This window comes from Miscanthus floridulus, chromosome 4 (genome assembly GCF_019320115.1).
Source record: "Miscanthus floridulus cultivar M001 chromosome 4, ASM1932011v1, whole genome shotgun sequence".
Taxonomy (NCBI): Eukaryota; Viridiplantae; Streptophyta; class Magnoliopsida; order Poales; family Poaceae; genus Miscanthus; species Miscanthus floridulus.
Window position 1 is genome coordinate 3,526,131 of NC_089583.1, and position 15,600 is coordinate 3,541,730.

At 42.1% G+C, this 15,600-nt stretch overlaps 1 pseudogene; it reads left to right on the top strand.

Annotated features, from left to right (window-relative positions):
• Positions 1-2,164: 2,164 nt before the first annotated feature.
• Positions 2,165-15,600, top strand: part of LOC136550811 (uncharacterized) — a 44,292-nt pseudogene continuing 30,856 nt past the window's right edge.

A 15,600-nucleotide genomic window follows, 5' to 3' on the forward strand; every position in this document is an offset into this window, starting at 1 on the left:
CCACCGCTATCGACAACCTCTAGGAGGAGCACGACTTTGAATTAGGGTTTCTGCCTTAGAGGAAAATAACAAAAACAATTTGAGGGTAGTGTGGGCCTAAAGTTATATATATATGGCCCTTTGATAATAGTTGTCAACTGATAGTTGAGGGCAGATGTAGAGCTCATTATTGATGGTGGCACTACTAGAGAACAGACTTTAGAACGATGTCCCAATTTAGCATTAGCTTCGGCATTTTTTGCCCCCGGGACTAAAGGACCCTTTAGTCCCGGTTGGTAATACCAACCGGGACTAAAGGTCCCTGCCCAACGGTCGTCCGCGGGGCAGGGGCCTTTAGTCCCGGCTGGTATTACCAACCGGGACTAAAGGTATGGTAATACCAGCCGGGACTAAAGCTTTTAGTCCCGGTTTGGGTGATGCCCCGGGAATAAAGATTAATCTTTAGTCCCGGTTTGGACCCCTAACCGGGACTAATAATCCCGGCCTATAATTCAGCTTATTTCTTCCTCCCCGAGCCTGAGCCATTCCATTCAAACTCACTGCCTCTGTTTTTCAGCTTGCTGTTGTTCTTGCTCTCTCCCCCTCCATTGGTGTTGCTCTTCGATTTTGGAGGTAACAAACTTAATCCTCTTATGTTTTATCAGTAGCTTATCTCATTTTGCGATGTAGATGCATGTGTAACTTTATATGTTGGACTTTATTATGATTTTATATGTAAACTTAGAAAATTGTAGAAAATCCGTACTAGTTGAACTTGCGGACCGTGTTCAAGTCGGCGAGCATGTTCTCTGCCGAGCGGTAACGGACGTCAAGGAGGAGCTTTGATTCTACGAGGGAGAGCGGCAACGGTCGTGGAAGACCGTGTTCCCTTTCTCGTAGAATCGGAGCTCTTCCTTGGCCTAGTACGGTGCCGTCTGGTGGAGAAATGCTCGCCGAGTTGATCACGTAAGCAAGGTCAACTAGTACGGATGGTTATTTATTGAAACATGTTTTTGAGCTATAATTTGATGGATATTTGATAACTTCAGACCTACAAATGTCATCTACAAATGTTACTATCCTCGGCAACCTAAACGTCCGCGAGCTCGCCGATATCGAGCAGGTCACTTAGAATTATTTTTTCCATGAAATGAACTACTTAGAAATCATGCCTTTTTTTAGAATTAAATTTTCCATGAAATGAAAAACTTAGTAAATAGTTAGAAAATTATAGAAAATCCGTACTAGTTGAACTTGCGGACCGTGTTCAGCTCGGCCAACATGTTCTCTGCCGAGCGGTAACGGACGTCAAGGAGGAACTTTGATGCTACGGGGGAGAGCTGCAACGGTCGTGGAAGACCATGTTCTCTTTCTCGTAGAATCGGAGCTCTTCCTTGGCCAAGTACGGTGCCGTCCGGTGGAGAAATGCTGGCCGAGATGATCACGTAAGCAAGGTCAACTAGTACGGGTGGTTATTTATTGAAACATGTGAAATCCGTACTAGTTTTGTTTAAATATATCATTTTAGAAAATATGAAATTTACACTAGTTTGCAAAAATAAGTATAGAAAGTAGATGACAACTGGTACCGGATCATCGGCCTCTTGTTCGGTTGCGAAACGACTGAGGCCAGAACTCCCTCTCATTATCTGCGGCAAGTGTAAGCAGAAGATTGTGATGGAGTACCGAGTCAAGAGACAGGGACCCAACAAGGGCCGTGTTTTCTACAAGTGCCCGGATCGCGATGTGAGTTTCTTACGCATTTTATCTTTATGGCTAATTGACCTGCTTTTCTTGAATATTTTTGACTAAATATTTTTTGGCTTTAATTACAGTGGGAGGGCAATGGATGCGATGGTTGGTACTGGGAGGAAGATTATGCTACATACGTGCAGAATTTGGGTGCGCTTGAGGTAGCGGCTGCTGCTGATGAGGCAGTGAGCCAGCAGGAGAAGCTTATTGATATTCAACAGAAGAATGATTTGTCTGTTTTAGTTGCGTACGATCACGAAATAATTATGTTACTGAAGTGCATTGTAGTTTTAGTTTGTTTAGTGATAGTTGGGATTGCTTACGTTGTAGCCAGACTTAGTTAATTAATCAACCGTGTGTGTGTCATTTATGTTGTGTAATAAAATACTAAATTATGTTCAAGGTTTTCATAATTTGTCGTATAATACAGATTATGTCACGCCATTGGATGTACAATGCCGATCGCCGCTCCCAAGACTTTATTGAGGGCTTGCACTATTTCTTAGGTGTGGCCGAGGCAAATAAGCGGGATGGTTTCATGTGCTGTCCATGTGCCCTATGTAAGAATTTAAAGGAATATTCAAGCTCAATGAGTCTTCATTCACATTTGCTTAAGTCAGGTTTCATGTCAAACTATATATGTTGGACTAAGCATGGAGAAAGCGGGGTCATGATGGAAGAAGGTGAAGGAGAAGATTTAGACATTGATGACATTATTGCTCAGTATGGTGCCTTTGATGATACTACAATGGGGGGAGATGAAGAAGAGGTAGCGGTAGAAGATGATCTCGGTGATGCTCTTGGCGATGCCATTCGTGATGCACAACAAGAATGGGAAAGTGAAAAAGAGAAAGTTAAGTTCGAGCGCATGCTTGAGGATCATAGGAAGTTGCTATACCCGACGGCCGAAGAGGGGCAAAAAAAGCTGGGTACAACACTAGAATTGCTACAATGGAAGGCAAAGAATGGTATATCCGACAAGGCATTTGGGAATTTATTGAACCTCATAAAGAAGATGCTTCCGAAGCCAAATGAATTGCCCACCACTACGTACGAAGCAAAAAAGGTTGTCTGCCCATTGGGATTAAAAATCCAGAAGATACATGCATGTCCTAATGACTGCATCCTCTACCATGGCAATGAATACGAGAATTTGGATGAATGCCCGGTATGTAAAGCATCGCGGTATAAGATCAGGCGCGATGATCCTGGTGACGTCGAGGGTGAACAACGTCCTAGAAAGAAAATCCCTGCCAAGGTTATGTGGTATGCTCCTATAATACCACGCTTAAAATGTTTGTTCAGAAATAAAGACCATGCAAAGTTGTTGCGGTGGTATAAAGAAGACCGTAAGGTAGACAATATGCTGAGACACCCAGCTGATGGATCCCAGTAGAGAGCGATAGACAGGGAATTTCCAGAGTTTGCAAATGAGGCTAGAAACTTAAGGTTCGCCTTAAGTACAGATGGTATGAATCCTTTTGGAGAGTAGAGCACTAGTCATAGCACTTGGCCAGTTACTCTATGTATCTACAACCTTCCTCCATGGTTATGTATGAAGCGGAAGTTCATTATGATGCCGATCCTCATCCAAGGTCCGAGGCAACCTGGCAACGATATTGATGTCTATCTGAAGCCATTAGTTGAAGAACTTCTAGTTTTATGGAACAAACCAGGTGTACGTGTCTGGGATGAGTACAAACAAGAACACTTTGACCTACGAGCAATGTTGTTCGTAACAATCAATGATTGGCCTGCTTTAAGTAATCTTTTAGGTCAGACAAACAAAGGATATAATGCATGCACACATTGTTTTGATGACCTTGACAGTATATATTTGAAAAGATGTCGAAAGGTCGTGTACCTTGGCCATCGTCGATTCCTTCCGTTGAATCACCAAGTAAGAAAGAAAGGGAAGCATTTTAAAGGTAAGCCAGACCATCGGAAGAAGCCTCATAACCGAACCGGGGAAGATGTACTCGCAATGGTCAAGGATGTGAAAGTAGTATTTGGAAAGGGACAAGGCAGTGAATCTGTTCCCAAAGATGCTAAGGGACACGCACCCATGTGGAAGAAGAAGTCCATCTTTTGGGAGCTACCCTATTGGCAAGTCCTAGAGGTCCGCAACGCAATCGACGTGATGCACCTAACAAAGAATCTTTGTGTGAACCTGTTAGGATTCATGGGTGTGTACGGGAAGCCAAAGGATTCACTTGAAGCACGCCAGGACTTGCAGGGCATGAAAGAACGAGACAATCTTCATCCAGAGAAGACAGATGATGGACGTCATTACTTAAGTCCTGCTAGCTACACGCTTAGCAAAGAAGAGAGGGACAACATGTTCGAATGTCTAAGCAGCATCAAGGTCCCATCGGGATTCTCCTCCAATATAAAGGGTATAATAAATGTGCCAGATAAGAAATTCCTAAACTTAAAGTCCCATGACTGCCACGTGCTTATGACGCAATTGCTTCCAGTTGCTTTAAGAGGAATTCTACCTCCACATGTACGTCTAGCCACCGTGAAGCTATGTGCATTCCTCAATGCAATTTCTCAGAAGGCAATCAATCCAGTGGAACTAGCTACTCTACAGAATGATGTGGTTCAATGTCTTGTCAGCTTTGAGTTGGTGTTCCCTCCATCCTTCTTTAATATCATGACACACATCCTAGTTCATTTGGTGAAGGAGATTAGTATTCTTGGACCTGTGTTCTTACATAACATGTTCCCCTTCGAGAGGTTTATGGGAGTCTTGAAGAAATATGTGAAAGTCCGTTCTAAGCCTGAAGGAAGCATTGCCCAGGGCTATGGAACAGAGGAGGTCATTGAGTTCTGTGTTGACTTTATTCCTGACCTTGCCCCGATTGGTGTTCCCGAATCACGACACGAGGGGCGACTTAGTGGTAAAGGAACTTTAGGGAAGAAAACATATATCGGCATGGAAGACGATTATTTCAATAAAGCACACTACACAGTTCTTCAGAACTCGTCATTGGTGTATCCGTACATCGAGATACATAAGGAGTTCTTACGATCCAAATTTCCAGGGAAGACTGAAGCTTGGATTAGGCGTCAGCACATGGAAAGTTTCAGTGGTTGGTTGCGAAAAGAATGTCAAGGCGATGACAATATTGATGAGCAACTGTATTTGTTGGCTAGGCAGCCATCGTGGCATATCCTCACATACCAAGAGTACGAGATAAATGGGAATACATTTTACACAGTTGCCCAAGATAAAAGGAGCACCAATCAAAATAGTGGTGTTCGCATAGATGGAACAGATCCAAATGGGAATATACAAACATATTATGGCCGCATAGAAGAGATATGGGAACTAGACTACGCACCTAATTTTAAAGTCCCTTTGTTCCGGTGCCAATGGGTGAAGCTGACCGGAGGAGGGGTAACAGTCGACAAAGAGTATGGAATGACAACAGTGGACCTCAACAATATTGGGTACAAAGAGGAACCATTCATCCTTGCTGCCGATGTGAGTCAGATGTTCTATGTGAAAGACATGTCTACAAAATCAAAGAGAGGAAAAAACGAAGACATCAACTCAATGATCAATGAGCCAAAGCGCCACATAATTCTTTCTGGGAAAATAAATATAGTGGGAATTGAAGACAAGTCAGACATGTCAGAAGATTACGAAAGAAATGTCCGAATTCCACCCTTCATAGTGAAGAAAGATCCAAGCATCATGTTAAATGATGAAGACACTCCATGGTTACGACAAGATCATAACCAAGGGTCATACGTCAAGAAGAAATTCACTGTTGTGCCCGCATGATACAACGATGCATGTTTAATATATTATGTTTTAGAGACGGATATTATGTAATATGTTATGACTTCACAATTGTAGATCTTGCTGAGATGATCAAACTTGGTATTCAGAGTTTTCGGGACCCTAGATTGTCTCAAATTGAAAAGTTTTGAATACCGAGTTTGTTAAGCTCATCAATATATACAATCCTTATATAGGCCATTTTTCATTTGAGAAAGCTTGAACAAAATGTAGTTCAAATTTCACAAGTGTGTGACATAGTTTTAGAAAGTATATATGAGATTCAAGAAGTTGTGACTAGTGTTTGATAAAAATTTCTCAAATGGGAAAATGAGCTATGTAACAATTGTAGATCTTTCTGAGATGATCAAACTTGGTATTCAGAGTTTTTTCATCTGAGGTCATTTAGTGTCTCATTTGAGCAAGTTTGACCAAGTCAAATTTGGTCAAATAAAAAAACAACACTTTGACTCTAGTATTATGAACTCTAAATGACTTCAAATTGAAAAGTTTTGAATACCAAGTTTGTTAAACTCAAAAATATCTACAATTGTTGTTTTGGTCAACTTTCCATTTGAGAAAGTTTGGACGGTTCAAATTTGTGATTTTTAAATTTCAACGCCTACAAACTAGTTTTCGGGACCCTAGATTGTCTCAAATTGAAAAGTTTTGAATACCGAGTTTGTTAAGCTCATCAATATATACAATCCTTATATAGGCCATTTTTCATTTGAGAAAGCTGTAGAACAAAAAATACTACATTTTCTCTATTTTTATAGGTTCAACAAAAAATTCCTGTCAATTTTGGTCAAAAACCGAGAAAAAATTGAAACATTGACGTTACAATAATGTGATAATAAATTTCCTATCGAATAATATTAGTTTTATTAATTTTAAGTTAGAAATATATTTTTGCATTAACAAAATACTTAGTATTAGTAACATTTATATTCTATATTCATAAAAGAAATTAAAAACTTTAGGTTACAAAATTTTCCTATTTACAATAAATAATTAGTTAATCAATAGTATTTTTTAAAATAAATATTGCAAAGTATTGAAGTTGCTATGGAATTAATTGATTAACCTAGTATTAAACAAAAACAAAATCCCAGGCCTTTCCAATTACGCTGGCGGGTTGGCAAATTTTTCAGGGCTTCAGTCCCGGCCCAGACCAAGAACCGGGACTAAAGGGTGGGCGGCAATTTCGGTGCCCGCTAAAAAATACCTTTAGTCCCGGCTGGCAACACGAGCCGAGACTAAAGGACATTTAGTCCCGGCTGGTAAGACCAACCGGGACTAAAGGGTTGGACCTTTAGTCCCGGTTGGTATTACCAGCCGGGACTAAATGCCCTTTAGTCCCGGCTGGTGTTACCAGCCGGGACTAAAGGGTCGCAGGCTATATATATCGAAGTCTGTTCTGTTCATCTTCGATCTCGCCTCCGTCGCTCAGCCGCCCGCCTGGCCGCGCCATCCGCCGTCGTCGAGCTCGTCTCTGCCGCGCCGCCGTCGTCGTCTACCCCCGCCCGGCCGCGCCATTCTCCAGGCCCGCATCGCGCATCCCGTCTCCGCCGCCGCACCCGACCCCACCATCCGTCGCCGACGCTTCCCGCGCGCCCACGCCGTACGGCCTCCGTCGATCGAACTCGATATGATCTGCTGCTCTCGATCGGCTTTTTTTTTAGATTTTTTTTACAAAGTCTCGGCTGTATGTTAGATTAAAATAAGTACATGTAGTTTATTGTTAGTTTTTAGTTATTTTTAGATAGTTTTTGATATATTAGATTTAAATGTATTAAAATTTAATTAGTATTTTATTTAGATAGTTTTTTTAGATAGTTTTTTATTATAGTTTTTGATATATGTTAGATTAAAATGTATTATCTTACTAGTTTATCTAATTTCATGTTAGATTTATTTAATTGGATTTAGTAATTATATATTCTATCTCTCTATATATATTATATCTAGAGATAGATTCTATATGTATACATATGTACTTAATTATTTCTATATGTATATATACATGTACTTATTTTCATGTGTTGAGAGAGAGAAAATTGTATCTAGAGAGACATTCTATGTGTATCACATGCATATCTAGAGATATATAGACATATGCACTTATTTCTATGTGTTGAGAGAGAGAGAAAATATATTGTATCATTCTATGTGTATATATATACATGTACTTATTTCCATGTTGATGAAATATTATGTGTTATTATATTTAATTGGATTTAGTAATTCTATATGTGTTATCACATGTACTTATATTATGTACCATAGTAATTCTATCTATGTGTTATCTTGAAGATACAAATGGCTGCTCCGAATGATAACTTGAGTGATGACATAATGGCGGATATTATCAACGCCGGCACCAATGTGGATGTAGATGACACGAGTCAGTACTTTGCTGATTATGAGGATATCCTGAATATGCCGGTGGTTGAAGATCAACAAATTGTCGCGCAAGAAAATACTGGCGAGGTATATTCGATTATCTATCATCTCTTATAGATGCATGCGTACGTATATTTGTTGTTAATCGTTGTGTTTCTACTCATGTAGCCGGTCTCTGGATCTACATCAACCACCGACAAAAGTAGGAAAGTCCGAGGGCCAAAAAAGCCATTAGAGGGCCGTTTCATAATATCAGAATTCGACACCGACACCGGCAAACCATTGGGACCACATGCTCAGACATATGTCAATCAATGTGGGTTCGTTGTAAGGGATAGGATCCCAGTTAGTGCTCGTAAATGGAAGCAGAAGATATCCGCTCCTAATGTTAGTTTTGTATCTGATCGTGACAAGAACCTAGCTTGGAGAGATATCACTCAACATTTCACATTACAAGCAGATGATGCTTTGAAGGAGCTAGTGAGGGATTGGACAATGAAGAAGATGGCAACATTGTTCCAGAGTTGGAAGAAGACATTGTATAAAAAGTTTATCTTGAAGAATGCTACGCCGAATTTCAATGCTAAGGCGTTTGTCAAGTTGGAGTCCCATTGGGATGCCTTTGTAGAATACAAGACATCCCAAGACAGTGAGGAACGTGTGATGAGGAATCGGCAGAATGCCCGACAGAAGCAATACCATCATCGCATGGGATCAGGTGGTTATAAGAGTGCTATTCCCAAGTGGCAGAACCTAGAAGCAGAGATTACTGCCAAGGGAATCATACCTGAAACAATAGAGAAGAACTGGCCTCAACGCGCGAAGAATTGGTTCTACGCTCATGGGGGAAGCCTAGACCTAGACACTAGCAAGCTAATTTTCGGCCAAAAAATTGAGAGAGCAACACAGAGACTAGCTCGTGCTAGGGAAGAAGCTGATAGTGGTGTTTTCAAGCCCAACAGAGAGAAGGATGAATTGACATATGCACTAGAGAATCCCGAACACGGTGGTCGAACAAGAGGCTATGGGGCGGTTCCGTGGCTACACGCATTCCCAGCAGACAAGGATACCTACAGAAGCCGCCAAAGAAAGAAGGATGAGGAGGCAGAACGAATCCGTGCATTGGAGCAATTTGTTGACGAGTCACGACAAGCATTGCTTGAATCACGTGAACGAGAAAAATCTCTTGAGGCAAGAATGCAGGAGGAGATCAAGAGGCAAGTGCAGCTAGCAATGAGTCAAATGCAATCGCAATCAACGCCAGGGAGTCACCATTAGCCCCGTTGGTTAGATGAAAAGTAGTTGTGCTTCTACGGAGCTGCCAGTTATTCAAGATGACGCTGGGTTGCGCTTCCCTGTTGATGACATTACCGAGCCTCTAACAACATGTGAGCTGCACATTCCAGATGGTAATAATGCATCAATCATGGTGGCTGTCGGGGTTGTATCTCCAATAGACCGAACGAAGACACCAAGAATCCATGGGTCAGTTATTCAACCTGGATATGCTAGCGTCTCGGTCGATAGAGTGCTCAAAGGTTACAGCAATGTTCCTCTTGACATTGAAGGCGGTGATGGGGAGAAGACACTAGGAGAAGCAGAAAAGACATTTATTCAATGGCGCAAACGCTTCATCATCATTCCTGGGGCGCCACCGCTTCCCCTACCTCACCCTAGGTACGAATGAAAGTGAATGAAATATTATTTTCCATTAATTTTCTATTGGCTTAAAAAATAATTGACACACAACTTGTTTTTGTAGCAGGGTCTCCCCCCAGCCTAGCCTAATCATTCATTCCCCATCTCATCACAGCGTCGCGGGGGGCGAGACGACTTCATCCCCACGACGATCGCCAACTCCTACACCGGCCCCATCGCCTCCACGACGATCTCCAACTCCTACACCGGCCCCACCGCCTCCACAACGATCTCCAACGCCTCCACGCCGGTCTCCACCAACACCGGCCACATCGCCTCCACGTCGGTCTCCAACACCGTCCCCACCCCCTCCACAACGACGCACTACAAAGATGTCTAAGGTCCCGGCGGCAAAGAAGACCCCGAGAAAAAGAGTTATTTCTCAAGAAATACTTTCTGAAAAAACTGATGAGCAAATAGCAGCTGAAGAAGACAAAAAAGTGAAAGATTTTTTTATAGATACCAAAAAGAAGAGTCAAGCGAAGCTTAAGGAGAAGCCGTACTTTTACCTACCACGAGAGGTGCTGAGGCAGAAGGTCGATGCTCACAAGAAAAAGATGATTGAACTTCGTAAGCCTTCGCCACTATCAGACTATGACCGCTCCCTCGTGAAGTCACATGATGCAGATAAGAAAAGGAAAAGAGCATCAGGGAAGGATGTCCCACAGCTCGGACAACAGAAGCAACCAATGCAAAATCTTGTTGTTGCTAATCAATATGGTTCCAACATAGAAGTCTATCGACCAGACAACTCTGGAGAAGTGTTGGTTCAAGCCCTTAATGCTTTTTTTCAAGATACTGGTTTAACCTTGGATCAATTGACGGGCAAAGCTCCAATCCAGAACCTGGAAGTTGATACCTGGAAGACTTATAAATATGGCAAAAGTCTGTACAACCCTGCGGCTCTGAATGAATTGGGTACGCAAATGTACTTGCTCAACAAGTGGTACATGCAGGCGTGTGGCAGGGGTGAGCAGTGGATCTTTGTCAGATTTAGAGACCATCATTACTTCCGTGGCGATGACATCTTACATATTAGTTTTGAAGAATTGCATCAACTATACCACATGGACGCTCTGGATAAATCAATCATTAGCTCCTTTTGTTTGTAAGTGATTCTTACTTTTATTTAATAAACTCACTTCCATGCGTACGTGTATATAATTATCCTCACATGTAACTTATATTTATATACAGATTCCAGATGTCAGAGCTCCAAAGAATACAAGACACCAGTGTTGGCTTCATTGATCCTTATATCATATTCAAAACCGGTATTATTGTCAAGGAGCGATGGGTATCTGAAGCACAGGAGAATATCATGATGTTCTTCGTGAAGCAGCACGACAAGACAACAATACTTTTCCCGTACAACTTTGAGTAAGTGTTAATAATAATGTAGTCTACACATTTTATGTAATATCAATACAACTTATATGCATGTACGTGTGTGTATAAACCAATGCAGTTTTCACTGGATACTCATTGTCATTGAGTTAAACTCAAGTCGGTTACTAATCTTTGACTCGTTGAGAAAAGAACAAGCACTATACCAAGATATGATAGACATTATCCAAGGGTAATTTTGATCTCTCGCGCACAACTATTATTGAATAGACTTTGCCATAATTTATTAACGATCGTACATTATTGGTCGCACAGGGTTTGGAAAGAGTTTATTCGGCAACATCGTAAGGATTGCAAGGCACCACTTAATGTAGTTGAAATACCAGTAAGTTGTACTATATACACTTCCCCACGTGTTTAATTACTATATCGTACTTCAATTTACGTGTGAGATGATGAGAATAATCTTCTTCTCGTACAGTGGTGTTTGCGGCAGGAACCAGGAAATAACTTGTGTGGATACTACGTTTGTGAATTTATCACTGCGCACATAAGAAGAACTCCTAAAGATGTCCTCAGAGTACGTATATATCAATTTTTATTTATTTTTAAATGAATATATATACATATATGTGTATTAATACTTTTCCTTTTATTTCAAATGCAAGACTGAATGGTTGAAACGAAGGGTCATGCAAAAAGACCATCTGAAAGCAGTTCAAGAGTCAATAGCAGGATATCTTCTAGAAAAAGTGCTAAATCCCAACGGCGAGTTCTACTTTGATCTTAAGGAAAAAATGATGTAAATTAAATGTTTATTGATATCGTTATTTTCGAGAACAAGATTATGAAAGTGTTGTATATATACATATATATATATCTATAATATATATAGTTTCATACTTTATTCGAATATAATAATGCTCAAGATGAGAATTAGATGTAATTATACGCATGCGTGTATTTATATTAGCAGCGTAGAATACGTACATAAAAACATATTATATATTAAACAAATACGTGTAACTGAACTGAAAACAAATTAAACAAAAAAAAAAGAAAAAGAAAAGGAACCTTTAGTCCCGGTTGGTGTTACCAACCGGGACTAAAGGATGCGCCAGGTTCGCTCGGCTAGAGGGCCTTTAGTCCCGGTTGGCGTTACCAACCAGGACTAAAGGTCCCTCTTTAGTCCCGGCTCGATGACCCGGGACTGAAGGTTCCACCTTTAGTCCCGGGATCGTTGTCCCGGCGCGGTAACTGGGACTAAAGGCTGTTACCGCCCGGGACAACAAGTCCATTCTGTAGTAGTGTGGCGACAAAAAGGTACGACGAGAGGGGACAAAATCTCCTACAACAAAAAAGAATAAAGCGTGGACACTTTTTGGTGCAACATTTATTTTGGGTCTACCTCTCCACGTGCGATCCCATGACATCTCCCGTATGTTGCGTCCTTTTGGTGCGATACCGCACCCCTCACTCTATCCCGTCCACCCTCACCACTGCCACCACCGCACGCACCCGCCCGGCTCCCGCGCTCGATCGTAACTTTCTTCGTGCCCGCGCGTTGATGCAGTTGCTACGGGATACACCGGTGACGAGGCTGGCTCCCTAAAAGCGCGCCTCGCCGACGCCGATCCAGGATGCCCGTGCCTCCGAGATCTTCACGGGCCACCGCGCCGCTTGGATGGATGCCGAGCATCGCCTCCAAGTCCACGCCGCCGTCGCCGCCGCCGGGGATGAGGCCACCTCCCTCCACGCGCGCCTTGCCGATGACGAGGCCGCGCCGCGCATCCCGCCTACGTCGCACAACACCAGGCTCAAAACCAAGGTACACACCATGTCACATTCCCTGCGTTCAACAAAAATATCTAATCAATTCGCCCATCTCAGCTTAACCCTATGCGAATCGCAGACTAATTGTGCTTCCGTTTCCTATTGCCCAGGCAGAATCGTTGATCGAGATGTTGCGGAAGCCGCGGAGCCTGAGCCTCCGCGCGCGACCAGCGGCTGTTGTTGCGGCGGAGTGACGGCCCCCTCCCAATCCCCCGTCCCCCACCTTGGTCGTGCGTGCCTGCATCCTTCTCTTCTTCAGCGAGATGAGCCGGCGCCGGTCGGCCGGCCACCAGCAAGGTTCACGAGCGATCGCTTGAGGAGGGCATTGTTGCGACAAGGTGGTGCGTTCTTGCTCTCAGCTCGCCTATTTTCCGTGCCAGTCTTCACCTAGGCATTTAGTGCAATTGGTTGGTCAGTTATGTGTGTTCTTTTTTACATTAGTGCTGGTGGAATTGCAGAATAGTGTATTTGAATGTTCGACCATGTGAATAAGAGAATCACTAACTAATGAAATATTACGCATCCGAAGCTATGTTTTGGGGGTTGAGACACAAAATAAGGTTGGGCACTTAATTATGGATCAAGGGTACCCAGCTTATATATTTCTGAATCTAAATTGTAGGTTCATATGTCAGTGTCATGAAATTGAAAACTGATAGTTGTAGCATAGGAGTAGGGCAGAATCATTTTCTAACTTTTCCGCTGCTATAGGTCACTTGATTATTTCTCCGTGGCATTATCCGGGCACACATATTTGTTTATTGGTTCCATTTTTGCCATGTAGGCAGATTGATGGCAATGGAGGGGACCTGTTTTATGCCATCCTTCGATGCAAGCGGAACTGCTTGCTGCTGTGCTGATCAACAACTCCCTGACCAAATCTTGGTAGCTTGGGACTGCATTGTTTGGTGCCATTTCAAAATACAGGAACATTTCAAGATTCATTTCTCCCATCACAGCCATCTACAAAGAACATAGGTCCATGTTGGAGCTTCAGCTCGTCTTCTGATGGCAATGGATACATGGCTGGGAACTTTAGCAAGAGTGACGAAGATTAGTTAATTCTACTGTGCTAGAAGCAGGTAATTCTTCACACAAGGTGGTCTGCTTTTATGTCACACCCAATTTTAAGGATAAAATGGGGTGCATAACCTTATGTGCGCCCAGAGATCAGTCACACACATAAGCCGACAAATTATGAATAGTATCATCTCCAATGTTTATTACATCACGAACAAGACAGAGTTATTACATAAGTATAGCACAAATAATATAAAGATCTATCGCGGAAGCTCCAATTCACAGGGACGTCGACTGGTTGACCACAAGTCTAGTAGTCCTCAGGGAAATCATCATTCTCTGGGTCATCTGTTACCCATCCGGGATTTTTATCCAAATAGTGAAAATAAACAAGCGTAAGTACATATCGTACTCAACAAGTGTAACACGGGGTTCATGAGGCTTAAAAGGCTAGACATAGGCTTAACAGCGGTCAGCTTTTAGTTGTCACAATTTTAGCTTATGAGTAGCATCAAAGTGTTTCAGTCCCCAAAGTAGAACACATGATCAAATGTAAACATGAGTAATGAATAGCATAAACAGATATTACTTAGTGATCATCTATTCCATAAATGTTCCAAGGCCGCTCGTGACCGTGAGCACGGTTGATATACCAGTTTTACACTCTGCAGAGGTTGTACACTTTCACTGTGAGTCATGATTCCCATATGCCCGGGTTTATAACTCCCAAAACACTTCCAAGGTGAGAAGGCAGGGGTCACTATGAAGCCTTTCAAAGGTTCGTCTAATAAGTTAGGGCCATTAGATTCACTCGGCAAACAGATATAGAGCCCCCCTTCCCGATGGCATATTAACACGCAGCCTATACACATAAGGCCAGAGGCCGCTCTATACCTAATTCGGCAAGCCATTCTTACGCCAATGAAGGTAACCACTAACAAGCTAGAAAAGGTCCTTATACTGAGCTAAAGCCAGAGCCATGTAGCTCTCACAGCTGTACTGTAAGTCTCGGATGATCACTTACAGATAAGTCCTTAGGGAGAGAAATCTGAAGCATTTAGAAAGTAGCTAAACACTCCAGCCCCCTGTTTCCATGTTGCTAAAAAATCACATTTTATGTTTATTGCATATACCATTAGTCAAGTTACAAGATCATGGTTTAACTGAGCTCTAGCAAAGCTACCCATATGCATAACCCATAGGTGACAAGGCAATAGTCCAATTCTAGGAAATTCCTGACAAGAAGACACATGCAATATGAATTTAATGATTTAAAGTGAATAGGAAACAAGGATGATCCCATGCTATACTTGCCTTGAGCAATGTACACCTGCTGGTCCTGCTCGGCAAAGTCGTACCCTTGATCCTCCGAGAACTGCTCACCGTCTATACTCGATAACCACAGCAACATACACGCATCCAGGAGCAATCATACAAAGCAAACAAGGCTACAGATTAGAATAGTACACCAACAGCAAAGAATCAAGATGAAAAGTTTAGAAAACGAATCTACGTCTCGCTATGAACACACAGACGCGAAGATCACAAAAATCGGATCTAAAACGGAAAAGTTATGGTTTAAACAAGATTTCCTATAGACAAATAATAGATTAGATCTAAGCTCGAATTATAAAAGTTGGAAACCTACTTTACAGTAGCATAAATGTGTAGATTACTTAATTACGAACCCAATGCAACTTGAACAGATGTAATCGGAGTTAAAACGAAGATTTTACGACTAAAACAAATTGAATGGCAAATCTGTAAATAATTGA